This window comes from Giraffa tippelskirchi, chromosome 8 (genome assembly GCF_054371585.1).
Source record: "Giraffa tippelskirchi isolate mGirTip1 chromosome 8, T2T-mGirTip1v1.2.pri, whole genome shotgun sequence".
Taxonomy (NCBI): Eukaryota; Metazoa; Chordata; class Mammalia; order Artiodactyla; family Giraffidae; genus Giraffa; species Giraffa tippelskirchi.
In genome coordinates this window covers 9,886,871-9,914,164 of record NC_137282.1, presented here as the reverse complement: position 1 = coordinate 9,914,164, position 27,294 = coordinate 9,886,871, and positions in this window count along the sequence as shown.

The following is a 27,294-nucleotide window of genomic DNA, read 5'->3' as shown; positions in this document are numbered from 1 at the left end:
GGGTATATGTATGTGTATAACTGAATAACTTTGCTGTACACCTGAAACTAACACAACACTGTAAATCAGCTATGAAAGTGAGAGTGTTACTCTCTCAGTCTTTTCAGCCTCTGCGACCCCATGAACTGTAGCCCGCCAGGTTCCTCTGTCCATGGAATTCTCCAGGCAAGGATACTGGGATGGGTAGACTTTCCCTTCTCCAATATAAAATTTAAAATAAACAAAAATACCAGTAGTCTCCTTCATTCCAAGCAGATGAGTCTCTTGACCATAAGATTCAAACAAAAATAATTTTAGAGCTTTGTCAATTGAGTTTTTAACTTTCAGAATGGTGCTAAGCTCCATTAAATATGGAGTGTCTGGTTGCATCTGTGTGTACCTGTCATCAATAGATAAATATTAAAGAATCTGCAGTGTTTTTTCTTTTGAACAAATGTCAGGATGCTTTTATCTATATTAAATATCATATTCTTACATGTCTTTCTGAATGAGTATTATACTGACACCATCTTTCTTTTCAAATGGAAATCAAAATTTCTCTTTCTGTATATATTTTACTTTATTTACTCTGACTGCCCTTGCTTTCAAATTGTATATCTGGTTTCATTTATTATCTCTTTCCTTTTCAAAAGGTATGTTGGAATTGGCTTCAAATATGTATTATCACTCCTTGCTGTTCTATCAATAACCCCTGATGGGCCTTATCTGGCCCTCCTCTGAACAACCCATTAACATCAAAAGGCAGTGACAGCACCTGAAATGCATGTGAAGGGACCTTCTTTTCCATGACACAGATTTATCATTGATTTCTTGAGAGAAGTGGCATTTCTAACTGATCTTGGGAAGCCAGATGATCTGAAAAAATGGGTACAAAAGAAATTCTGTCATCTCTCAGAGATGCAGGGTCACTAATAATATGGAATATCACTATAATAATAATGATTTATCAAGTTTATCTCTTTTGCAATTCATAAATGGGAGATAAACTTTTATGAGTGCACCTGTCTCTCTTCCAGGCTCTGGGAATAAATTGGTAAAAATAAAAAAGTCTCTGTCTTCATTGTGGAGCTTAAGCTCTGATGGGAGAAGGCAAGCTGTCAACATCTAGATAAGGAAAATAAATCATATGCAAGTGCATATTGTTTGTTGTTGGTTTTACTTTTTAAAAACCTTATGGATTTCAAAATAATTCTTGGAAAGTTGATGATGGTGGAGGGGAATCTTGTATGGGACTCATAAATGCAAGAGAGCCTGTAAAACTAATACATTTAAACTGAGGTATGATGGTGACTGAGTTTCTTACTGGTGATGCCATCCCTCATTTCTTCTTGAATGCAGACCTTCACTAAGATCTGCTACATGGTAAATGAAACTTTATGATACCTTAATATATGGGTCTTCCCTGGTGGCTCAGACGATAGAGAATTCACCTGCAATGCGAGAGACCTGAGTTCAGTCCTTGGGCTGGGAAGAGGATCTGGAGAGGGAATGGCAACCCACTCCAGTATTATTGCCTGGAGATTCCCATGGACAGAGGAGCCTAACAGGCTTCATTCCACGGGGTCGCAAAAAGTCAGACACAACTGAGCGACTCAGCACACACATGCACACCTTAATCCATTTCCAGGTTTCACAACTGTGTGAGATGTATTCTTAAAAAAAGTTTCTGTATATTGACATGTATCTGTTTGATCCATAAAATTTGTATTGGTTGAAGTCTTCTTGAAGTAGATTATTATCTATTTCACTCTGAAATTTTCTTTTCTTTTTTCACAAAACAATATACCTTACAGATACATGTTAACTGTATATAGTGTTTGATAGCAATCCCCATGTTGATGGACACCGGATTTTTCTAATATTTTCTTACAACAATAAATCTGCAATTGATATCACTGTATATGTTATCAGAACATTGCAAATAATTCTCTTGAAAGTGAAAGTGCTGAGACTTAAGATAAACATTTTTTTCTTTTAATACTGTTAAATTTTCAATATAAAGACCATGCCGATGTCCCACCTATGGCAAGCAGTTTCCATGGGTCTGCCAATATGTTCTGCTGGTTTGGTCAAAAAGTTTGTTTGGGTTTTTCATAACGTCTTATGGGAAAACACAAACGAAATCTTTAGCCAACCCAATATTATCAAACTTCATGTGTTGCCATACTGTTGGATGGAAAATGTTCATTTTTGTTTTCATTTGCATTTTTTCTTCTAGAGAGGCTAAACTTTTCTTTTTCTTTTAGTTTTTATGTGTTTAATGTCCTTTTATGTTTCTTTCCTTTTGAATTGCTTCTTATATAGATTGCTAGTTTTCCTACAAATTGCACGTTATTTGATTTTTGTATTTGTGAGAAAATAATTTTTATTACAGTACTATAACCTGTATTTCCTATAGTCTATGACTTACAATTCTCCTATTTTTGTCTTGTGTTTTATCTTACAAAATTTGAAGTTTTATTGAACTCAATAGTTTTCATTATATCAATTGCTGTATGTACCCACTTTAAGAAAGACAACCATGCCCTATGTTGGTAGATATATTATTTCACATTTTTTTCTTGTATTTGCATACTTTCTTAAATGAAGGTCTAAAATCCATATAAAATGTATTTCTGTGAATGTTGAAAACTACTGATTAATATTTTCCCAGATGTGTAACTAGTTTTTACAATACCATCTAATGTGTTAGAATTTCCCTTCAATACAAAGACAGCATTTATCATATAAGAAATTCCCTTGTGTACATAACTGCTGCTTCTGGACTCTCTGATATTTTTTTCTATTGGCCTATTTGTGTTTATTTGTTCAACTGACACTGCTTTCATATTTAAAAGCTTATAATACATTATGACATTTGTTAGGACAAGAAATGCTCTCTCTCTCTCTTTTTTTTTCAAAGCTGTCTTATTTATCCTTACACATTTCTCTTTCACTTGAATTTTAGAAATAGTGTCCCAAGTCCCATGAAAATCCCCCTTTTATTCATGATTTTTTGCCTCTCTTTTGATCATAGTTGCCAAAGATTCATTCATATTATTAAACTTGAAAGTACATATCTTTTCTGGTTATGGAACTTGAAGCCCAAATAACTTCTTTCTTAAATCCAATTATATTCTCATTTTTCCAGTCATTGTATCAAATTCCATTTTGAGTTTCTAATTGATGTGCTGAAACATTCTAATTGATATGAATTGAATTGAACATTTTAAAAAATGAACGTTTCATTTATCTTGCTTGGGATTCTTTAGGACTTTCATTTAGAGAACTCGTATCTTGGATTGGAAATGAGGTTATTGGTTAAAACTCAGTTTTTGATGTATAATACATAGATTTTCAAGTAAATACAAATGAAAATTTGTATATACACACACATACATCTTTCTTAACCCTATCCACTGAGAGTTTCTTAGAACAGTTATATCGCCAATTAGCGCATTTAGCTCTGGGTCTTGGATTTTAGGTGCTGCTTTCCAATAAAAATATTAAGTCCCCTTATGTTGCATTGTGTGTTCAGTCACTCAGTCATGTTTGACTCTTTGCGGCCCCATGGATTCAGGTTCCTTCTGTCCATGGAATTTTTGAGGCAAGAATATTGGAGTGGGTTGCCATTCCCTACGCCAGGGGATCTTCCTGACAAAGATAAAAGCTGCATTTCTTGCATCTCCTGCATTGGCAGGTGGATTGTTTATCACTGTGCCACCTGAGAAGCCCCTAAGTCCCCTTGGAAACTGTTCAAGCAGGCTCCTGTGTCTTTCTGAAACATCCCATTATTCTTTGAGCACTTCCTTACTTTTCGGTATAAAAATATATTCCAAACTTATCTTTAATAAGTTTGGTATTTTATACTGTGAAATGGAATCCCCTGCCATGTCAGAGAATGAGGATGTAACAGACATCAGAGATTTTGGGTCTCCAAAAATGAATAGAGCCTCCTCAAAGGGAAAACAGTACCAGTAGATGCCACACCGTCCCCCACCCCCACCACCTGATTCCATGGTGACTGCTGAGGAGCTTGAGGTGGGGGGGAGTATGTGAGAAATCAAAAAACAGATATCTGAGATGCATATGAAAAGAATGACTTCAATAATCCCAGACTCTTGTATTTTCTCATACACAGAACACTAAATTCCTTAACTTAATATCTGGTTTTCCTTACTTAAAATAATTTTTGATGTCGCTGGTGGCTCAGATGGTAAGGAATCTGCCTGCAATGTGGGAAAACCCAGTTTCGACACCTGGGCTGGGAAGATCCTCTACTGAAACGGCAACCCACTCCAGTATCCTGGCCTGGAAAATCCCATGGACAGAGGACCACAGCAGAATACAGTCATGGGGTTACAAGAGAATCAGACATAACCGGGTGTCTAACACTTGATGTTCAGACTGCCTGGCGGCTTTGTTGCAAACTTGTATATAGCCTGGGCTTCCCTGATGGTTCAGATGGTAAAGAATCTGCCTGCAGTGCAGGAGAACTGGGTTCAATCCATGGTTTGGGAAGATCCCCTGGAGGAGGGCACGGCAACCCACTCCAGTATTCTTGCCTGGAGAATCCCCATGGACAGAGGAGCCTGGTGGGCTACAGTCCATGAGATCACAAAGAATCGGACATGACTAATTACAGACATATAGCCTGACTCCCTCTCCTACCTCCTCAGAGGAGTCTCTCAGGGCTACCTAAGTCCTAAGATTTTCCCACCCAAAAAAACACTCTCCACTTTGAGGCTGTGACTAATTTTTAAGTTGACAATATCAAAAACTAGGAAGTGCTCAAAAAAGGAGGAGTAAGCGTCTTTTTAATTTCATGGCTGCAGTCACCATCTGCAGTGATTTTGGAGCTGAAAAAAATAAAGTCTGTCACTGCTTCCATTGTTTCCCCATCTATTTGCCATGAAATGATGGGACCAGATGCCATGCATTTAGTTTTCTGAATGTTGAGTTTTAAGCCAGCTTTTTCACTCTCCTCTTTCACTTTCATCAAGAGGCTCTCCAGTTCTTCTTTGCTTTCTGCCATAAGGATGGTGTCATGTGCTTATCTGAAGGATGCAGGAGCCTGCTTGAACAGGTTCCAGCCAAATCTGACATAATTTGGGTATCAAATAATAATTTGGTTTTGACACACAAAATGGGAAGTCACAAATCCATATTATACATGAATGTTAATATGTAAACTAGTAATAAACAAGAGGGGAAAACCTTTTTTTAACTGTTTATTTTTTATTGGAGCATAGCTGATTAACAATGCTGTGATTGTTCCAAGTTGATGGGAAAGTCCTCTTTAAAAGTAGAAAGGCAAATAGCAAATATAGATGGCATGATAAAGTCAGAAAACCCCTACTTGACACCATGGTAATAATTGTTTTAGTCAAGAATCATCAGTGGATACTAAACCAATGGGTGAAAATTTGATGAGAAACCTTAACAAAGTGAATGAAATTGGCATCACCATTAATGAGATAAGCAGATACCTCCTGATGGGTGTTCTGCCAATCTAACCATAGACAGGCTTCAGAAAATTCCCAGTTAAGGGTTATTCTTCAAAATAAATAGCCACTACTCTTCAAAACTATCAGAGTCATGAAAGACCATGAAAGGCTAGGAAATATTTTGAATTACAGAACATAAAGACACAAGTAAACCAAAAGCCTTTCCTAAATCCAGTTTGAAAATTCTTAAATTCTTAAAGAGATGGGCATACCAGACCACCTGACCTGCCTGCTGAGAAATCTATATGCAGGTTAAGAAGCAACAGTTAGAACTGGACATGGAACAACGAACTTGTTCCAAATTGGGAAAGGAGTACATCAAGGCTGTATATTGTCACCCTGCTTATTTAACTTATATGCAGAGTACATCATGCGAAATGCCCATTTGGATGAATTAAAGCTGGAATCAAGATTGCCAGGAGAAATATCAATAACCTCAGATAAGCAAATGACACCACCCTTATGGCAGAAAGCAAAGAAGAACTGAAGAGCCTCTTGATGAAAGTGAAAGAGGAGAGTGAAAAAGCTGGCTTAAAACTCAACATTCAGAAAACTAAATGTATGGCATCTGGTCCCATCACTTCATGGCAAATAGATGGGGAAACTATGGAAGCACTTACAGACTGTATTTTTTTTTAGCTCCCAAATCACTGCAGATGGTGACTGCAGCCATGAAACTAAAAGACGCTTACTCCTTGGAAGAAAAGCTATGACCAACCTAGACAGGATATTAAAAAGCAGAGACTACTTTACCGACAAAGGTCTGTCTAGTCAAAGCTATGGTTTTTCCAATAGTCAGGTGTGAATGTGAGAATTGGACCATAAAGAAAGCTGAGCACTGAAGAATTGATGTTTTTGAACTGTGGTGCTGGAGAAGACTCTTGAGAGTCCCTTGGACTGCAAGGAGATCAAGCCAGTCAATCGTAAAGGAAATCAGTCCTGAATATTCATTGGAAGGACTGATGGTGAAGCTGAAACTCCAATACTTTGGCCACTTGATGCGAAGAACTGACTCATTGGAAAAGACCCTAATGCTGGGAAAGGTTGAAGGCGGGAAGAGAGGGGGACAACAGAGGATGAGACGGTTGGATGGCATCACCAACTCGATGGACATGAGTTTGCACAAGCTCCTGGAGTTGGTGCTGGACAGGGAAGCCTGGCATGCTGCAGTTCATGGGGTTGCAAAGAGTCAGACACGACTGAGCGACTGAACTGAACCGAAACCAAAAGCAACATTAATCATGCCTTCACTCCTGGAGCAGAAAAAAAGTATAAAATCCTTGTGCTATAATATAGTAATAAAAATGATAAAACTTGCCGAAGGCCTGAAGATTACATAACATAGATGCACTGATGTAAATTCCTGAGTTGGAAAACTGTACATACTCCAGATTTGTAAGAGAATGCTCTTGTTTTTAGGAAATACAGCCTGAGGGAAAAGGGCATTGTTTTTGCAACTTACTCTCAAATGGCTGAAAAAAGAATTTACATACACACATTAAGAGAGAGAGAATGATAAAACATGGAGCAAGTATAAAGTTATTTCCAAACAAAACAGATAAGACAAATTCCTTCAAAAATGCATTATTGGTAAAGTATCGTGTAATCTCTCTGGGCACAGAAAGCAGAAGGATGCATGTTAAAAATGTTCTGTCTTGAGGAAATTACTAGAATTACATGCTGTCCCCATCCTCTGAAGGATGGAGTCAGTGGGAAAAACAGCCAGCTCTAGATGATACTATCTCTACAGTGCGTTGGCAGAACAAGAATATAGTTTGAACAAATGCATAGTTTTGGCATTTGCCAGCTGAAAGCCGGCAATGAACAAATGCCATGTAAATAGTTATTAATCTTGGTTCAGTTTACAACAAAGAAGGTCACTAACAGGGCACGAAGGCAGGCAGACTTGCTTCAGAAAACCTAACCTGTCGAGGGACTTCCCTGGCCTTTCAGGGGTTAAGACTCCCCCTTCCAATGCAGGTGGGTGAAGTCAGGGAACTAAGATCCTGAATGCCACAGGGTGTGACGAAAAATTAAAACAAACAGACTGAACGGGTCCAAGTCCAGGGATCACTCACACAGACGCCAGGTGGAACTTTACAGCATGTTTTCCAAAACGCTTAGACATGGAACAAGATGAGATATCAGGCAAGTGCAATCTTTCCCCTTGTGAAACTGCAAGACACGAAGAAAACATGAGATTTGCTTCATCTGACCTTTGGGTGACCGGTGGCGACATTAGTGAATTGTACTTTGAAAGAACAGGGCATTGGTGAGTGGGTGATACCTTTATGAGAAGGTCAGCAAGATGAATATTTTCCCCTGCTTCCAGTGACAACAAATTTTTACACAAACAGGAAATGGATTCATTTGAGCTCCTCATTCCTAGGGATGTAGACTTAATTAAAGAAATATGTTCAAGAGTTATTTTTCTCTTGGGCTCTGGGAAAGGAAATTTATTTTAGATTCACCTCTGGTGACTTTTTATTGTCCATAAAGGGCTGTTAATGTGGGGATCCATGTTTATGGAATCACTCATATTTCCTTTGAAGTCCTCTCACCTTCTTTGCCATGACGAGTTCGAAACAACCGAGTGTTTCAAATATCTTTAATTTTTTTTTAGTTCTATTTATTTACGGCGGTGCTGGGTCTTCTTTGCTGCACTGGGCTTTCTCTAATTGTGGTGCACGGGGTCTCCCCTTCATTGTGATGCTTCACCGGGTTCTCACTGCAGTGGTTTCTCTTGTCGCAGAGCACAGGCTCTAGGGTCGGGGGCTCAGGAGTTATGAGCTTAGTTGCTTAGTTGCTTTGCAGCACATGGGACCTCCCCAGACTAGGGATCACATCCTTGTCCCCTGCACTGGCAGGTGGGGTCTTAACTACTGGTCCACCAGGGAACTCCCGCCCCCTCCACCCCCCAAAAAAAACAAAACTGAGTTTTGATCTCTAAAGAAAGCTGAGAACTCTAGGAAGGAGCTTGCTGGGCCAGGGAAAAGCTCCTGCTCAGATTCTTTGCTGTGCATCCTTATACTTCTCGTATTTATGTGCAACTGTTAGCTCAGGGCACCCTTTCATGTGTTCATTTATTCATTAACCTATATGTTCACCCAGCAGGGGTTCACAGAGCAGGTGTGCACTGAGTCCAGCACAGCTGTAAACGTTGAAATGTAAAGGACTTGTAAGACATTGTACTTTAGTGAACGTCTATATAACACACACAGAAAAGCATCATGTCCAGTCCATTTGTTGCTCCTCAGTTTCCAAGTAAGTTATGCATGCTCAGTCGCTTCAGTCATGTCTAACTCTTTGCAACCCCATAGACTGTAGCATGCAAGGCTCCTGTGTCCATGGAATTTTCCAGGCATGAATACTGGAGTGGGTTGCCATTTCCTCTCCAGGGGATCTTCCCGACCCAGAGATGGAACCTGTTCCTCCTGCATCTCTGCATCGCAGGTGAATCCTTGCTACTGAGCCACAAGGGAAGCCTCGGTGCAGATGAGGGCAAAATTCAGATGAGTTTATTTCCTAAACCCACTTTATGGAAGGGGTAGAGAAGACGATACCAGGGTGGGTGGGAAATGCTTGGAAAGGGACCATTCAACTGGACCCTGAAAATAGGTGGAATTCAGAAAGTTAGAGTGAAAAGGCAATTGTGGTGAGAGATCAGATGAAAGACAGTGTGGTTAGGAAACAGTGATGAGGTTATTCCTGGGGGAGACTAGTGTGGGAAAAAGTGGGAAAATACCTTGTCATGGCCACAACGCTGGGCTCCTACTGGCCTTATCAAGAGTGTAACACAATGTCCTTCCATCCCCTCTTTTTGCTTCTGCCTCTCCTCTTTCCAACCTTTTCTCCTTTTCAACAGAATCCTGTTGGTAGAATAAGATAAGACTTCATGTTACTATTCTAAAAATGTGGTAATTTAGACAATAAAATGTATGGATGATGATGCATAAATTCCTAACATATCCTTCACTGTCTTTATCAGTTCCTGGATGATTTTATAACTGAAGACTCTCATTATTCTTTTTTAAAAAAATTTTACTGGAGTATAGCTGATTTACAATGCTGTGTTATTTTCAGTGCTATATAACACAGTGAATCAGTTATACGTATACACGTCTACTCTTCTTTTAGATTCTTTTCCCACATAGGCCATTATTAAGGAGTAGAGTTCCCTGTGCTGTACAGTAGGTCCTTATTAGTTTTCTCCATAATTTGAAAAGATACATGTACCCCAATGTTCATTGCAGCACTATTTACAATAGCCAGGGCATGGAAGCAAAGTAAATGTCCATCAACAGAGGAATGGCTAAAGAATATGTACATATATACCATGGAATATTACCCAGCCATAAAAGGAACAAAAGAATGCCATTTGTAGCAACATGGATGGGTCTAGAGATTATAATAATGAGTGAAGTAACTCAGATAGAAAAAGACAAATATCATGGTATCGCTTATATGTGGAATCTAAAAGAGTACAAATAAACTTATTTACAAAACAGAAGTAGAGTCACAGATACAGAAAACACACTTATGGTTACTAGGGGATAAAAAGGGAGGAGGGATAAATTGGGAGGTTGAGACTGACATACACACCCGACTATAAACAAAATAGATAACTAATTAGTCCCATTATTCTTTTAAAGAGGTTTCTTGGGTCAGAGTGGGTTCATTTCAAGCCACAAAAGCAGGCACTAATTATATGTCAGGTGATATTTACTCAGAAGTTGAGAAAATGTCCTCTCTCTTCTCTTCTTTCCTTAAATCGATAGAAATGTTGAAACTCACCAACTCTGGGCTCTTACTCAAGGCATACGGTAAGCTGGGAAGAAAAGTCAGAAATAGGATTATGTGCATGGCTGTTCGAACATTTATTTCCCGATGAATTCTTAAGTCTTCTTGGTAAAGCCCAGAGAGTTCTGTTTTGTTTCATGAGGCGACTGCATAATGTTGTCAAAAGAGAACTCAGTGGTCAATTTGCAAAAAAGTCATTTTGCCAATAGATCAGGTTTGTTTTTTAATCCTATTTGCCAGTTATTTAGAGTATTTCGAAGTTCTGATTTTGTTTCAGCCCTTACCTAGGGCTTCCCAGGTGGTGCGGTGGTAAAGAATGCCCCTGCCAACGCAGGAGACACAAGAGACATGGGTTCAATTCCTGAGCCAAGCCGATCCCTTAAGGTAGGACATGGTAACCTGCTTCAGTATGGTTGCCTGGAAAATTCCGTGGACAGAAGAGCCTGGCAAGTAACAGTCCTTGGGGTTGCAAAGAGTCAGACACGACTGAGTGACTGAGCATACACGCGCGCACACACACACACACATACACACTCACATACAGCCCCAATCCAGCACTTGCCTCAACATCGTCTCTTTTGCCTGTTCTTGCCTTTTTATTTGTCAATGGACAAATTTTGTGCTTGTTAGTCTCCTTATTTTTGTGGATTTAAGTCCTGCCACTGCCTTCAATTCTGTACTTACCTTAGCCCGAGAGGTTATTAGAAACTTTACACTTCTATAGGGTCTGGCACTATGCCATAACTTTTTCTGTGCCAGTGATTAAAGGAAAATCCCACTACCTTCATAAAAAATTAATAGGCTGGAGTAGAAGCAGATGCAGGTGAGCATTGCTGGAAAGGATTGCGGAAGTCAGGGGCGAGGGTTCAAGTTAAAGGAAAACTCTGAAAAATACTTCATTGACTAGTTAACTACTAAACTAACTATTAAATATTTATTTAGCTGTTAAATAATTAATTAAATTATTTGTTAAATTTAATAAATTTAATAATTTGTTGAATAAGTTGATCATTCACTTGGATTCATTTTCAGGACCCTACTTTTAAGCAAATTGACCTCAGTAAGTGTAAAGCCATAAAGCTCCATGATGGAAATGTCACCTTGAATGATGACTTCACCCCTCCTCAGTTATGAGGTCTTCATTTACTTTTCCAGGTCCTCTAATATAGACATATGGCTCAAGTGATACAAAGGTGATCTTCAAGGTCGCTGCTGGAAAGGGGCATAGACTTTCCCTGTTAGTACTTACTATGCTTTCTTTTTGGAGTTTATTTTAAATATTACAATTGAAAAATTATTTGAATTCTTGCAACTGCCTGAATACAATTAAGAAACGTTTCTGCTTTAACCTTTTTTTTTTTTTTTAATTGCTGTTTGTTTCACAAAGCTTAATGTAAGCATGAGAATTGAGTACCTTCGAAGTTACTCTTTGGACCGGACTAAGTGGGAAGAGGTGGGGATAGAGTTAGGTGTATCTTTTCTGTCCTGGGCCTTCTCAACAATGCAACGCCCTTATTCTCTTCCAGTAATTGTATCTCCCCTTTGTTTCCGAGCATCGTGGGCTGCAGCCCCATGCCATCCCTTTTCTGTAGAACAATTTGGTGTTGTTTTTTAAATTTCACTCTACTGAAACCCACGGTCCATAAATTAAACTTAATGAAGAAAAGAGTGGTCAGATAACTAAGTTCCTTTTTCTAAATACTTGGACCAGGCTGGCTATGGCAGCCTCCAGACTATTCATCACCAAACCTGGCAGAATTTTAATGTTACCTTTTCTAAGTAGACACGTGTAGATTCTTAACTCATAAACCTAGTCATCAAGAAGACAGTCAACAGGACAGTTGTGCACATGGTGGATACTCTTTTGAGTTTTGTCAACCCTTTTTTTCTGTTATCAAAACTTTTGTCAACATGTTTTTATTTGAACCCTTTTTAAAATAAACTTTTTATTTCAGAACAGTTTTAGAGTTACAAAATTATTATGATGGTAGTACAGACAGCTCCCCTAGACTCCAGCCTGTTTTCCATTATGGTTATGATATTTTATTGGTATGGTGCCTCTGTCACAATTAATGAGCTAACATTGATACATTGTTATTAATTATGGAAAATACTTAATTTAGATGTCCTCAGCTTTTCCCTCATGTCCTTTTATTATTCCAAGATCTCGTACAGGATATTCATTGTATTGAATAGTCCAGTCTCCAATAGACTGGGCTAATTCCTGGAAAGATCATGGAGATAAAGTGCCCTTCTCATCACTTCATGTTGAGGGTACAAACTATCATGTGAATATGATGTTGATGTTCAATTAATCTTGATCAACTGGTCTTCCCTAGTAGCTCAGATGGAAGCATCCACCTGCAATGCAGGAGACCTGGGTTCAATCTCTGGGTCAGGAAGATCCCCTGGAGAAGGAATTGGCAACCCACTCCAGTATCCTTGCCTGGGAAATTCCATGGACAGAGGACCCTGGCAGGCTATAGTCCATGGGGTCACAAAGAGTTGGACACGACTGAGTGACTAACACACACAAAAGTAGTGGCTGCCAGTTTCTTTGTTCTAAAGTTATTCTTTTTCTCTTCCAGTTTTATTGAGAAATAATTGACATATATCCCTGCATAAAGTTCCAGTGTACAGAATGATGGCTTGATTTGCATATATTATTAAATATTATCTCAGTAGGCTTAGTTAGCATCCACTGTCTCAAGTAAGTGCAACAAAAAAGAAAGAGAAGAAGACTTTTTTCTCCATGTTGTAGGAACTTCAGGATCTATTCTCTTAACAGGTTTTCTATACATCATTCAGGAGTGTTAACTGTAGTTATCATGTGGTATATTACACCCCTAATACTTAACTTATAGCTGGAAATTTGTAGTTTTTGACCACCTTCTCCAACCCTCCCTTTCTTCACTCCTCCCACACCTCTGGTAATCACAAATCTGATATCTTTTTCTGTTTTTGTTTAAGATTCACATAAAAGTCCTAACATACCAATATTCGTCTCTGTCCATTTGACTTATTTCATTTAGCATAATGCTCTCAAGGTTCATTTTCATTGTCATAAACAGTAGGATTTTCTCATTTTTTAATGACTGAAAAAATTACATTACATATTCTTTATCCAGTCATTCATTGATGGACACTTAAATTATATCTGTGTCTTAGCTATTGTGGCAAACATGAGGGTGTACATATCTTTTCCAGTCAGTGTTTTTCTTTCCTTTGGATATATTCCCAGAAGTAGAATTGCTGGATCATATGCTCGCTCTATTTTTAATTTGTTAAGGAATACCCATGCTGTCTTACACAGTGGCTGCAACAACTTACATTCCCACCAACAGTGTACAAGGACTCTCTTTTCTCCATATCCATGTCAGCATTATCTCTTGTCTTTTAGATAATGACCATCCTAACAATCAGGAGGTGATATCTTATTGTAGTTTTAATTTGCATTTCCCTAATAATTAGTGATGTTGAGCATCATTCTTTCATGTACCTATTGGTCATTTGTATGTCTTCTATGTAAAAATGCCTATTCAGGTCCTTTGCTCATTCTTTAATTAGGTGGTTTTTTGTTGTTGTTGTAGTTTGCTATTAAGTTGTGTGAACTCTTTATATATTTTGGATATTAACCACTTATCAGATATGTCGTTTACAAATATGGTTTACAAATACTCCTTCCCATTCTGTAGATTGTCTTTTCACAAGTGGTATAAGGCAGGTTTTAAGGTTCATTCTTTTACACGTGAATATCCAATTGTCCCAGTACTATTGATTGAAGGACTGTCATTTCCCACTGAATATTCTTGGCTCTTTCATCAAATATTAGTTGATTGTATATACTTGGGTTTATTTCTAGGAATTCAATTCTGTTCTATTGATCTATTTGTCAGGTTTTATGCCACTACCACACTGTTTTAATTAATATAACTTGGTAGTATAGCTTGAAATCAGGAAATGTGATGCTTCCCCCTTTGTTCTTCTTTCTCAAGATTTCTTTAGCTGCTCAGGGTATACATTTTAGGAGTGCTTTTACTTTTTTTTCATTTCTGTTGAAAATGCCACTGGAAGCTTGATAGTGATCATATTGAAATTATAGATGGCTTTTGGTAGTGTTGACATTTTAACAATATTAATTCTTCCAATCCAAGAACATAGGATATCTTTCTATTTACTATTTTTTTTTATTTCTTTCATCATTGTCAAGTTACTCTTTTTTCCTATCTCTTTCTATACTATCCTTCTTGGAAATAAATTGTTATGTGAAAACCACACTTGAGGAGCTGGGAGGTTTAGTACATTGCTTGTTAGTGGAGTATCTATCTTAGTCTTTGGAATTTCTCTGCACAGGAAACATCTATTTTCTCCATTTATTTATTTGTTCACTCACTTATTTAAATAAGTATGGATTCATGGGCATTTATTTTATACTTTTTTGATTATAATCCAATACTGCTTTATTTGGGGTTTCCCTGATGGCTCAGTGGTAAAGAATCCATCTGTAATGCAAGAGACAAAGGAGACATGGGTTCAGTCCCCAGGGTCAGGAAGATCCCCAGAGGAGGAAATGGCAACCTGCTCCAGTATTTGCTTGGAGAATCTCGGGGACAGAGGAGCCTGATGGGCTATCTCCCATGAGGTTGCAAACAGCAGGACATGACGGAGAGACTAAACACACACGCACTACATTATTTATTCTGCTGCTCAAACTATCCTAGCTTTGGCTGTTGGGAGTTCTTTCCCTTGGCACTCATCTTCCTTCAACATAGCCCCATCAGTTTGGACTTTTTAACTTCTGAGCAGTTTTTTACTTTCTGAAACTATAAGATGACCCAGACTCATCTTCTACATTTCCTGCCTTAATCCAACAATCAGCCATTTCTCCAGGGACCTTTTGTTTCTTTGGCTGGAGAAAGATATTATAAAACAAGATCTGGGGGCTAGCTATGCCCCTTGCTGTTGTTATTCACGTGAATATTTAAAACCTGAGTTTCATCTGGAACATTGACACTAATCAACTAAAAATGAAACATGTTTAATAATCATCCTTCAGAAGACTACTAATTCTAGGCCGATGAGATAGCATAAGCACTTCATTAATACCAATTTCTAGAAATTCTTCAAATAACATGAAAATCGAGCCTAGTCTTGGGAATGGAGGAGAATAAAAGGAAATTTGAGGTGATGGTATAAGAAAGTATAAGGAATGTGGGAATTATTTAAGAAGTATGCACACTCAACTATAAGGTAAGACAAATGCCTTCCTCTTCATTAAAAAGAAAAGGAAAAGAGAAAAAAGAAACCTACTTACTTTGTATAGCAGAATTCGCTTTCTGAACTGTTTCCTGGATTGATTCTTCATTCTAGGGCCAAAGTAAGGCAAACTTTGGGAGTAAGTGGAGAATACCATTGGTGTACTGCCCCTAGATTCTGCCATCTAGTTTCTCAGCATTTATTCTTTTATTCAATAAAATATTGCTTGAGCACCTTCTGTGGAGGACAAATTTCGAAAGTGTGGTGTTCTGGGGGACTTACCTCGCGGTCCAGTGGTTAAGACTCTATGCTTCTACTGCAGGCGCTGTGTGTTTGATCCCTGGTTGGGAAACCACATGCCACATGCCATGCACGGTGTGGCCAGAAAGAGAAAAAAGGCAAGAAATAAGAAAAAGAAGAGAAGAAAGAAAAGAGTCTGGTGTTCTGGTTACTGTTGCTGCACAAGAAGTTATCCCAAGAGAAACAGGACAGCAGCTCCAACACCATAGGCCAGAGGGCAGAGGATGGGCTTGGAAATGAGAGCAAATAAATAGCACAGAAAAACTTATGACCTATTGAAGACTTTAAACACCAAACTTTGAACTGTATTCATCTTAAATAAAAATTTTAAATTGCACTCGTTTTTCACAGAAGATTCTAAATTTAATTTTTCTTGGTGTCTTATGATGGGCAGTTCAGTTCAGTTCAGTTGCTCAACTGTGTCCGACTCTTTGTGACCCCATGAACTGCAGCATGCCAGGCCTCCCTAATGATGGGCAGGGTTTTATGCTATTTATCATACATTGCTTCCTCAGCACCTATCTTTCTGTATAAGATCCCTGTCTGTCCCCCAATATCACATGTTCTGTGTTATTTGAGATACTACTGATTTGCGTAGTTTTTCCCTTTGTCTGTCAAATAGGTTCAAGTGAATTATGTCATTGTTGAAACTGGAGCCTGACTTTATCCTAAGGTCTGTGTCTTAAACTGATATTGGCTCAGCTTTCAAATATGAAAATGTATTTAATATGGTATAAAATAACAATAAATAGGCTTGAATAAATGCCCAAAATGTTTGTGTACAAGGCAAGTGGGTAAATCTCAGTGGAGGTACCTTTACAGTTACATAGAGGCTTTGCTTCCAAGTTCTGAGTATGTAACTATGTTGGACAACTGATTTCTGATTTGGGATAGTGTCAAGTATAACTTGTTTTCAGTATTTCTTTCTCTCTTGTCTTTTCCTTCTTTTTTTTTTTCTATTTAGAAAAAAAGTTAGGTTTTAACCTTGAAGACAGCTGCTTCTCTAGTATATGTCTAGCCTAAGTCTAGTCTTATGACTTTAGGTGGGTAGGTGTTTAAAAGAGCTGAAGTGAAAATTTTACCTTTTTATTTACCTGGTCTCCAGGTGTCTCCATGTAGCAGCTGATCTCAGAGATGACTGGGGAAAACTGTTGGGCCAGGTACCTTGGGGGCTTCCCTGATAGCTCAGGTTGGTAAAGAATCTGCCTGCTATGCAGGAGACCCCTGTTCGATTCCTGGGTCAGGAACTTCATCTGGAGAAGGGATGGGCTACCCATTCCAGTATTCTTGGGCTTCGGTGGTGTTCTAATGGTAAAAAATCCACCTGCAATGCGGCAGACCTGGGTTGGAAAGATCACCCGCAGGAGGGCATGGCAACCCACTTCAGTATTCTTGTCTGGAGAACCCCCATGGGCAGAGGAGCCTGGCAGACTACAGTCCATAGAGTCGCAAAGAGCTGGACATGACTGAGCGACTAAGCATAGCACAGCACATAGTACCTTGAACGCCAAGTCTCCATGCCTAAGGTGTCCAACTGTGCCCTCCACAGCAGTGGCCTGTTTATTTTTTGTCTTTCTTGCTCTCTAGGGCTACAGAATAACTTAAAAACATATTTGTTTATAACTTTTGGCTCACTGCAAAGCTTGCAATATGAAGCTCAAAGTGTAACTAACGCATTTTTTATCAAAGAAAATGTCTTGACTTAGCAGAAGTTATTCAAACAAAATAAAAATCATTTCTCTGTTATGAATGGCATATTCGATTTTTGCTGGATCATTATCAGTCAATTCTTTATCCTCCCCATCAAGAAAGGCTATTACATTTCAGAGAGTTTTAGTAAAGTTTGGGATGTCTTCCGTAACACAGAAATATGTCCAGATGACATTTCTTATATTGGAGTTATTTTTAGAATACATCCCTCCCTCCCTATGGATTTGAGTGCCCTGAAAAGTTGTCTAACTATCTGATTGAAGAGTATTTACACTGAGAAAGTCCTATGGGTGGTTAAAAGAGATCTGTGCTCTCTGAGATAATTCAGCAAAACATCAGATGTTTCTTTTTGTAATAGATGTTATATATTGAACACACAGGAATTGTCCTTGTTACAAAGTAAGTGAGCCTGAACTAGTACTGTGCAAAATACATTTTCCATAGCAATAGGAATAAACTACAGGTAATTCACCAAAAGACTACCTAAAGCTTCAAATTATACCGAATTACAAGTGATGGGCAAATAGCTATACAGTGTTGTTCTGGGGTTAACTGCAATACTTTCTATTGTGTTCTCATGAAGGTATCAATGAGGCAGCTGAAAATTTCACGTTAAAGATGTTAAAACCACAAGGGAAAATGAGATCTCTGTATAAAGGGTGCAACACAGAATGGAATTCTGGGGACAAAGGAAAGAAAACTGAGGAAGTGTTAGATATTTAGGAGGAGAATATAAGACAGTGAGACCACAAAGCCAAGGGGGTAATTTCAAGTAAAAGTGAACGCCCAGTCAAAAGGTCAGGGACGTCCCTTGCGGTCCAATGGTTAAGATGTCACCTTCCAATGCAGAGGATGCGGGTTCGATCCCTGGTTGGGGGATTAAGATGCCCCAAGTCTCGTGGCCAAAAAAAACCAAAAACATAAAGCGGAAGCAGTACTGTAATAAATTCAATAAAGACTTCAAAAAAAAACCAGAATGCTTTAAAAAAAAGTACATATATGGCTCTTTAAAAATAAACTGTGTTTTTTAAAAAACAAAATGGTCAAGGAGAATGAGAACTGATTATCAACTACTGGTATCTCTTTCATCTGCATCTAGACAAATAAAATATCGTGGTTCAGTATAAACTCGTGTGTCTAGTTCCATAACCTGTGGTCTTTTCACCATTCCGTGCTACTTTCTATTAAAAATAAACATACAAACCTGAGATGCTAAAAAACAAGTCAAATACCTACAGGCATAGAAATAGTTGCACTAATTGTGTGTTTATTCCACGGTCATTAGATTCTACACTGGTCTAGACACTGGGCAGAGATTGGTCAAGAGTGTAGATATGTCTATCCTTTGTGGAGCTTCTGGTCTTGTGAAGTTGCTAGGTATTAAACAAACAGTCCTATTTAACAAGAGCTAAGAAGGAAAATTAACATTGGGTTCTAAAAGGATATAAACAGAAGGACCTTACTTGGTAAGACTTTCAACTGTGGCATCATCAGTTCAGTTCAGTCACTCAATTGTGTCCGACTCTTTGCAACCCCATGGACTGCAGCACGCCAGGCTTCCTTGTCCATCACCAACTCCCAGAGCTTGCTCAAACTCCTGTCCATTGAGTCGGTGATGCCATCCAACCATCTTATCCTCTGTCATCCCCTTCTCCTCCTGCCTTCAATCTTTCCCAGAATTAGGGTCTTTTCCAAGGAGTCAGTTCACAGTATGTGTGGCATCATATTGGAGCTGAAATCTCCAGGATGGTAGAAGTTGGTGAGATGGTATGGGCTGGGTGATGACAGGAGCATCTCTATTTAGAGCTGAGAAGCCAGGTGTGTCCAGGAGAGGTCAGCACGGGCCAGATTATGAAAAAAAAAAAAAAAAAAGCCATGTTTGAGGTCTTTGTTTAAGGTCTCTTGTGTAAGGAGAAGCCTTTACAGGGTATTTATTTTACATTTAATTTCTACACCTTCCTGAGACCATGACCAAGGAACAGCACTGCTTCAAACAGGAAAATCAACATTATGACTTCTCCTGGTAGCAGCATGCCATTATTGTTTTTCTTTTTTTTTCCTTTCTTCCTCATCACTAAGTCAATTTAGAAATCACTGAACTTAACTTTGTAACACTGGCATCATAATAATACCCATGACTGACACAAATCTGAGAGCAAGTTGCTGGGAGAACACTGCAGGTACAATTCTTCCAGATTCCATTCTACAAAGGCCATATTAGAACAGAGAGGAAAGTGAAAGGTATCAGAATGGAAGAGACTACGAGCTTCCTTTGATTTTGTGTGTATGTGTGTGCTCAGTCACTCAGTCTGACTCTTTGAGACTGTGTGGACTGTAACCTGCCAGGCTCCTCTGTCCATGGAATTTTCCAGGGGAGAATAGCGGAGTGGGTTGCCATTTTCTACTCCAGGGCATCTTCTAGACCCAGAGATTGAACCTGCACTGCCTATGTCTTTGGTATTGGCAGGTGGATTATTTACCACTAGCACAACCTGGGGAGCCTTTGATTTTAAGATGCAACAACCCCACAAATTGGTCTTTGGAGAAAGTAGTGCCAGTCTTGTTCCAGTAATATTTCAGGTGGCAGTCACATACCTAACATCTCTCTTGTAGTCCAGGAACTCACCACATCTGTTTGCTTTATGAATCTTTTCCTGGGAACATGGTACAGCTTGACTGAGTAATGGTCCTGAAACCCACACAGTGGGGTAAAGTTTGGGAACTCCTCTGATAGATGCTGTTTAAATTGTGAGTTTAGTAATGACTTAGCTCATTCTCTGAGTTATTTCCTGGACCCACCTAGATTCAGTGGATCCCAAATTTTATCTGAGAAACTCCTATGTTTATTCATACATACACACACACACACACACACACACACACACATATATTTTCTATTACAAGCAGGTTGGTATGTAAGACTATACGTCTTATGGTGTCATCCACCCTTTTTTTATACAGTTAGAAAGTTAAACAAGACTTTATCAGTAACTGATTAGTCTACAAAAGAACAATTCAGTGAGCATATGGAAAATTTGAATAGCATGACTTGCAAACCTGATGAAGTTGTCATGGTTATAATACTACAAGCCAAAACTACAGAGTACATAAAACATTTGCAAAAGAAGACTATGCTATTATCTTTAAGACAAACCTCAATAAATTTCAAAGAATATAGTGTGGAAAATTTTTTCTGCTTATAATAAAATGCAACTAGAAATGGGTTTAAAGATGGTTTTGGGACTTCCCTGGGCTTTCCTGATAGCTCAGTTGGTAAAGAATCCACCTGCAGTGCAGGAGACCCTGGTTCGATTCCTGAGTCTGGAAGATCCACTGGAGAAGGGATAGGCTACCCACTCCAGTGTTCTTGGGTTTCCCTTGTGGCTTAGCTGGAAAAGAATCCGCCTGCAATGCAGGAGACCTGGGTTCTATCCCTGAATTGGGAAGATTCCTTGGAGAAGGGAAAGGCAACCCACTCCAGTATCCTGGCCTAGAGAATTCCAAGGACTGTATAGTCAATGGGTTTGCAAAGAGTCGGACACGACTGAGCGACTTTCACTTGAAGATCCAATGGTTAGGGCTCCATGCTTCCACTGCAGTGAGGGTAGGTTCGATCCTTGGTCAGGGAACTAAGATCCTTCACGCTGCACAGCATGGCAGGAAAAAAGATGCTTTTAAAGTCCACATATCACAGACAGTTTTGTAAAATGTAAAACAAGCTTTATTTATTTTATTTATATTATAAAACCCTTTCTATCATGTAACAAAATCATTTTTTTTTTAGATTCCATATGTAAGTGATGTCATATGATATTTTTCTTTGTCTGACTTACATCACTTGGTATAAATAATCTCTGGGTCCATCCATGTTGCTGCAAATGGCGTTATTTCATTGTATTTTATAGCTGAGTAACGTTCCTGTATATATTCATCCACTCTTATGTTCCTCAAATCACTCTTCAGCTTGGTTCTCTTCCCCAGGTTATACTCTTAAATCCCCAGATTCTTGTGGACTATGCATTGGGATAGCCATCTATCATAGGCAGAATTACGCCTCCCTCTAAATTCACTGGAGAAGGAAATGGCAACCCACTCCAGTATCCTTGCCTGGAGAATCCCAGGGACAGAGGAGCCTGGTGGGCTGCCGTCTATGGGGTCGCACAGAGTCAGACACGACTGAAGTGACTTAGCAGCAGCAGCAGCTAAATTCATAGGTTAAAGTCTTAACCTCCAAACCTTCAGAATATGACTGCATTTAGAGACAGGGCATTTAAAGTGATAATTAAGGTAAAATGAAGTTCTAAGCGTGGTGTCCTTATACTTATGGATATTTTTCTAATGCCATATGACTGATATTCTTACAAAAAGAGGAAATTAGGACACAGACCAACAGAGAGGGAAGACCTTGTGAAGACACAGGGAGAAGATGACCCTCTGAACCCAAGGACAGAAGCTTCTGAAGAAATCAAACCTGTCACCACCTGGCACCTGGAGTTCTGCCTTCGAGAACAGTAAGAAGATAGATGTCTGTCCTTTTAGCCGCCTAGTCTGTGGTACTTCATTACTGAAGCCTGAAATAAACCCTTCTTGCCTCAAAGTCATTTCACAAAACTGAACACATCACCTTCCCCAAAAAGTGATTCCTCTTTCTCAAGAAAGGAAAGTTCAAGTTCATTGTTTCGTTCTCATACTCACTGTTTACTGGGAAGTCCCTAGGTGATGGGAACTGGGATACAAAGATCACTTGGTCACAGTTCCTAGCCTCAGAGCTCCCACAGTCCATGCACCCCACGCTAGCTTTTTCCTGTCACTGACACTCCATCCCTGGTTGCCAACTTTGGGTCATTTTCCACTTCTCTTTTTTTCAACTTTCACTTCTGGTCAGTCCTCGATTTCCAATGAATCTTTCACGGCTGTGTTTTTTCCCACCTACTCTGAGTGCCAAGTCTTTCCTTGATTCCTGACAGTGTCTTCCACTGGGCTGTTTCTTTTCTAGTTCTTGGCCTCACTCACATCCTATCCATCTTACAGGTCAGAAAACATCAACTTTCATCAGGTTACCCACTACTCCTTCCTTGAGAATCTCTTTCTTGCAGGAAATGTAAAAGCAAGTTATGCGAATCTGTATCATTTAAGGAGTATAGTTTATATTTGATGTTCAGTACAGGTGGAACTTCACTCATGACCAATCATCTGAGGCATCTTTTATTAATGAATAGTCTATCTTTCCACAAGGTTCTTATACTGTCTACTTAGGTGAGCCAGGAATATTAGAGTTTCGATTTGGGTAAATGCTTCAATTGTGACTTGCTTTGACAAATGAATTTCTTCTCCAAAAGTTCTCCAAAGTTGTGTGTATATATATGACCAGTTCAGAGCACAGAAATAATTTCAATTCATAATAAAAGTGTGACTTTACACTTTCAGTTTAACTGACTACAACTTATCTTACATCTTAAACTTTTAAATAGATTTTATTTATCCACTTTATTTATTTATTTCTTCATGATGAAGAAAGAACCTCAGATTTACTGTGAACAGTATCAAGGATGGAAGCCTAGCTCCAGACTTCCTGGGCTCAAATACAGGTGGTGACAGCTATTCGGCTGGCTTACTTTGGTGAGTTCTAACGTTTCTGGGTCCCAGTTTCTCTCTCATAGGATTGTTATGAGGATTCAATTAGCTGAAAAATACAGGCTGCATATGCCAATATGCATATATACCAATGTTATTATTGTTTATACCAATATAATATACCAATGCTATTATTCTTCTTCTAGAATGAGGAAGGAATTCTTTTCCCTCGTTTCACCTGCCCCCCCCCCCAAGCTGTGCACCAGTAACCACAGGTCTCATTTCCAGTCTCCGACATCTTCACTTCTCTCAAATGACATCACCCTAACTAAGGAGGCTTGACACACCTGAACAAACACAGTTGGTGGTGATGTAAGGCTCTCAGAAAATGAGCGTAGAGAAAGTTTCAAAGGATGGATGTGGGGTTTATGGTATTGCATCGGAACGGGTAGAACTCCAGACAGGTATAAATCCATGCTAAAGATGAAGGCCAAACTAGTGCTTGGAGAGATGAGGGAAGAGTGCAGAGCCTCCTGCTTTCAGGAAATACCAGGACTTCTTTCACATCTACAGGGAAGGTTCCCAGAGGCCAGAGTGAAGCAATCTTTCTATTAGACAAAATTCCACGTTTCTGACTTAACCTATATGCCACACACTGCAGTGAAACCTCACTCTCTCTCTCTCTCAGTTGCTATTAATCTCTACCAGAAGTAAAGGAGAGACATTCAATGAAAATCACTCTTCTATCTTATCCTCCAGATTTTCTCATTTGTTTCTACCTTTAGTCTCTATTTTCTAATCCATAAAAGGAGAAACTCAGTTTAATGATTTCTAAAATGCTGTCCACGTATTGTCATCAATGTTCCAAAGCGCTTGATGGTGTGTCAGGAGTCAGGAAGAATGTTAAAAGTCCTCCCCTCTGGGGATATGCACTCTAAACTGGGAAGACAGTAAATAGGATGAAAATGAGAAGCTGTGTGTATTTTACCTAGGTAATGTATTTTGCCACTAATGGCAAACAATGTGGGGAAAAATAGATAGACATGGGTAGAAGAGAGGATAATCAAGGGGCTGGGGGCTGCTGTTTAGTCATCAAGTCGTGTCTGACTCTTTGTGGCTCCATGGGCTGTAGCCCTGCCAGGCTCCTCGGCCGGCTGGTGTTCAGATTTCACTTAGAAGGGTAGTGGAAAAAATTCGAAGAGGAATATTGAGACTGCCTTATTCACAATCTTGGGTACCAGGCTGGGAGTCTGTCCTCTACTCTTAGGCTACTGCCTCTCAAAATTTTCCACAGAAGGATCCCCAAAGCCGATGAGAGTATGAGCAATGCTTCTGTCAACTGAAAAAAAAAAAAATCACAACCTAAAAGTAAGTTATGTTTTATTAGGCAGACTTTCTGAGGACTTAAGCCCAAGGCACTTACATAGCTCTGAGGGACTACGCCAAAGAGGAAGAGGAGGAGCCAGGATATATAGGAGCTTTTGCAACAAAAACCAGGCAGCTGAAACATCAAAAGCTGACTGTTAATTAAAGAAAACCAGACATCTCATCCCTGTTAGCTCAGGCAGTAAAGAATCCGTCTGCAAGGTAGGAGACTCTGGAAACATGGGTTCGATTCCTGGGTCAGGAAGATCTCCTGGAGGAGGAAATGGCTCCCTACTCCAGTACTCTTGTCTGGAAAATTCCATGGACAGAGGCGACCGGATGGCTACAGTCCATGGGGTTGCAAAAAGCTGGACACAACTGAGCACACATGCATGCATGTTCCCTTTACAAAATCAAAAGTCCCAAGGAGGTCAGTCTTCCATAAAAATAGGTTATCATTTCCCCCCATGTAGACATCTCTAGCTAAGGAATTTGGAACTTTTCTATATGAGGGAAGATGCAAGAGTCTGGGCTCATTAAAATTATTCCTTTGATCTGTAAATCAGCTATCTGGAGCCTGTATCCTGTTCTTTCCCATCCTGAGTCCCTGCAGGGTGCACGGCTGGGCATGACTGCAGAAACTGAGGGTATGGCACTGGGCAGCCTGTTTTGTCTCCATCCTGAGTGCCCTCAAGGCTCACTGTTGGCAGTCGCAGGGGCCGAGGGCTGCATGGCCCCACCATCCTTTGTTTGCTGGTAGGGCAGGCAATATTTTTCATTCACACTTCTATTCTCCTCTGACTAAAAAGGGAAACATTTTGAAGTTTTATGATAACAATTTCTATGGATAATTTTCAAAATGTCTACCTCTATAATATCTGGTTTCATTTTGTGATAATAATTACGACATTATTTTACTAAATCTGCCAGAAAATCCAACCTGTAGGCAAATTTTTATTTTAGAACTTTGTTAGTGTCTCAGTCATGTTCGAGTCTTTGTAACCTGACTGTAGGCTGCCAGGCTCCTCTGTCCATGGAATTTACCAGGAAAGAATACTGGAGTGGGTTGCCATTACTTTCTCCAGGCATATTCCAGACACAGGGATTGAACCGGTGTCTCCTCCATTGTAGGCAGATTCTCTACCATCTGAGTCAAAGGGGATGCCCTAGAACTTTGAATACTCGAATTTAAATACCAAACTTTAGGTAAGACCATTCTAACTAAAAAGTGTAAGGTTTATCCTACAGAAAACCATTGCAAATATTTTGAAAAGAGAATCACACACTATTTCAGAGCGTTGCATATATTAAAAAGGAACAAACGCTGCAGGCAAATGCAAACTCCTTCTGTTTTGAAAACCCTTGCTATTTCTGAACTCTTCCTCACAGCCTGAGGACTTTGCAGAAAAGACTATCGCTATCTTTCCTAAAACTCAGACAGTCTTGATCTCTTCAAAGCACTTGCACATACATTATTTCATTTTTATTTCAGCATATTCTTCCAAGAATGGCTCAGAGGCCAATAACAGGCTACAAAGAGCTAGAGAGCTAGCCTCTAGGAAAATATATGGATTTTGCCCCTCATTTGAGCACACTCTTTTTTAGAAATTAAAAATTCAAAACTTTATTTGAGAAAGTTTCTGCTTTAGGAAATACTAAATATCTGATACGGTTTCCCGTAATTTGTTTGTATGTACAAGGTTAAGAATATTGTCACTGAGATTCTGTGCATGCTGGTGAGTCCTGGTTCTTAGGAGTTGGGTAAAGATTCTTTCTTGGAGGGACAGCTGTTCTTGCAACTATTGTGAGGGATTCACTATCAAAACTGGGCGCTCCCCTCCCACCCCCCGTTGTGGTGATTAACCAACTTCATTTGCATGTGTCTTGATGTCTGGCTATCCTATCTTTCCATGATTGACAATTGTGGAGGTAATAGGAGACTGGAGTCTGCTTGTTTCTTCTTATGAATGAAAAGTTCAGTTCAGTTCAGTTGCTCGGTCACGTCTGAGTCTTTGCAACCCCATGGACTGCAGCATGCCAGGCTTCCCTGTCCATCACCAATTCCTGGAACCTGTTCAAATTCATATTCATTGAGTCAGTGATGCCATCCAACCATCTCATTCTCTGTCATCCCCTTCTCCTCCTGCTTTCAATCTTTCTCAGCATCAGGGTCTTTTCTAAGGAGTCCGTTCTTCTCACCAGGTGGCCAAAGTATTGGAGTTTCAACTTCAGCATCAGTCCTTCCAATGAATATTCAGGACTGATTTACTTCAAGATTGACTGGTTTGATCTCCTTGCAGTCTGAGGATCTCTTAAGAGTCTTCTCCAACACCACAGTTCAAAAGCATCAATTTTTCGGTGCTCAGCTTTCTTTATAGTTCAACTCTCACATCCATACATGACCACTGGAAAAACCATAGCTTTGACTAGATGGACCTTTCATTATGGAATGAAAAGTATTGCCTGCCATATCAGTAAACAAAGGATGTTACAGCCATTGAGCCATCACATTACAGCCCCTTCGCTGGTGAGCCCTGAGGGACCTCAGGATGGAGACAAAGAATGCCCACCATCTAGCAGTTAACTGCTACAGCCACCCCCAAGGGTGGGATGAGAAAGCACAGGATATTGAACCCAGATAGCTGAGGTGCCGGTCAAAGGAATGGATTCAGTCAGCCTAGACTTTGTGTCTTCTCATGTATAGAAAAGTAGTGCTAGTTTCATTAATTTGAGATGTTTGGTTTTCTTTAATTGACAGCAATCTTCCGATATTTCGACTACCTGGTCATAGTTGCAATAACTT